Genomic DNA, 2,368 nt, shown 5'->3' with positions numbered 1-2,368 from the left:
CACCCTCTAGGCACTCCATCACGACGCGATCATGGATCTACTACGCTGTCATCGCGATCTACAAGAGATAAAAGAAAGGGGGTAGACTCTTTCACAAGATATCTAACTACACAGGTAACAATACAATGTGTCCCATAACGATTACGCACAGTCAAAATGTCTTTTTCAAGAGATTTCCTCTCTGGTAATCGATTACCAAAGTGTGTAATCGATTACCAGTGCCCAAAAACGAATTACAATCGTCATTGCACATTGGAACTTAAAAGTTACACTGTGTAATCGATTACACATAAATGGTAATCGATTACCAGTAGCATATAACATTGTGTCGCAACGTGCCCTTCGCGGGCGAGCGAGGGAGAGGCTCACGGGTGCGCTTCCCAAAGGAGGAAAGATGCGCGGAGTCGCCACCAACGTTTATTTGTGGAAAATGTCGGAAAAACCGAAGGAAACTGGTCAAAATGAAAATTCTAAGTTCGGGAGTTGTATTTACGTTTGAGGAAGGTATTAGCACCTCTCACGTTTGTCTCGAAGGACAACAACCTATTTTTTTAGAATTGTGGAATTGTGTTATCTTAACTTTTATTTCTTTTTTATTTTTTTTAGGTTGACAAAAGCGGGGCTCTTGCTCCTACGTACCCTCCATCAAAGAGGAAATCAAACCTACGTAGTTCTTCCTTATGCGTGAATCAAGTGATTCTTTTTACTTGAGGGGTGATCATTTTAAGGCATTGGACCTTAAAAATGATCCTTTTTTACTTAGTAAGAAACTGACATGATAAACTTTCAAACACCTATTTTTGTGGACGAGCTTGACTAGGCGAGTTGATTTTAGCCTTAGTTTCACTTTAATTATTAGTCAATTCAATTAAGAATGAGAAATCCCAAAGAGAAAACGTCTGATTGATCTTACGCTTTTATTTTACTAAAAGGTATTTTTTGATTATTATATTATTATTTTACCTCTTTTTTTATTTCCAACGTGGTTACGGCACGACCGAACGGTCAGAATTCGTTTTAACCAAAATTAACGGATGATACAATTCAAACGATCGATGGAAGTTTATTTTATTTTTAGATTAAGCGAGAAATGACTTAAATAAATGGCTTAAGCACGTCAAAAGGGGGTATAAAAAGTAAATGAAGACGAGAATAAAAATACATGAAACAAAATGTGGACCACCACGGGTACATAAAATGAATTGAAAAGTTTGGTTTGAGGTACTTACCCGTTGAAGACTGAAGAAAACGAAGAACGAACGATGAATCTTGAAGAACGGTCGAGAATCTTCGCGTAATTACTCACGGAAACGTTACGGAAGCACCTCGGCTTGGATTTTCTTCACGGAAATAATTTTCCTCAGCAAATTCGAGACAGAGAGAAGTGCCTAAGGGGCTGAACCCTTTTCTTCTTCACTTCTCCCCCTATTTATAGCAAAATAGGGGAGAAGCTTGCCGCCCAGCTCGCCCAAGCGAGCAAGGTTGCTTCCTCCAGAAGCAACAGCCTTCTGGAGGAATCTTCTGGAGGGCCCAAGTGGGCTTGGTTGCTATTTGCACCCCCTGTTTACTAAATGCACCCCCTTTCTATTTTTTTGTAATTCTTTTTCCGTAACGTTACGAAAATTTACGAATTTCGTAACGATACTTATTTTCCTTCCGCAAGGTTACGAATCCTTACGGATTATGTATTTACTCTTTTTTAGCTTTCGAAGAAGTTACGGAAACTCACAGATTGCGCAAAAACACCTCTTTTCGATTTCCGCCACATTACGGAATTTCCCGAATCACGCAAGCCTGCTTCCTTTCGATTTCTGAGACGTCTCAGAACTTCATTTATTGCATGTCATCAAGTAATAATCCCCGGACGAAATTAGGGTATGACACATTGTGTAATAGATTACACACAAATGGTAATTGATTACCAGTAGCATATAACACTGTGTAATCGATTACACACAAATGGTAATCGATTACCAACAGCTACTGAACGTTTTGTTTCAATTTTTAAACCCTGTAATCGATTACACACAAATGGTAATCGATTACTAGATGGAATTTTTCAGATAAAAACACAAGATAGATAGCTGGTCAGCCACCACACAAGCCTCCCTACTTCGTGGACTTTTGTTCCTTTATTGGTTGACTGCCAGGAGCTCGCCTGCTGAGGTACGTCACAGGTTCTCACTGGCTAACTATGCCCGGGTTGGGTCGGGATTGGCCAAGCTTGGTTTTGGGCAATAGCACCCCACCTGACGTCCCCAAGGTCTCCTGACCCCCACGACATATCCTCAGGTACCACTCTGTGGTCAACCAATAAAAGTTGGAAGACTGACTCTTCCACGCTTTCTCACACATGGCTTATTGGGTT

Source organism: Glycine soja, chromosome 15 (assembly GCF_004193775.1).
Source record: "Glycine soja cultivar W05 chromosome 15, ASM419377v2, whole genome shotgun sequence".
Lineage (NCBI taxonomy): Eukaryota > Viridiplantae > Streptophyta > Magnoliopsida > Fabales > Fabaceae > Glycine > Glycine soja.
Note: the sequence above shows the minus strand (reverse complement) of the source record.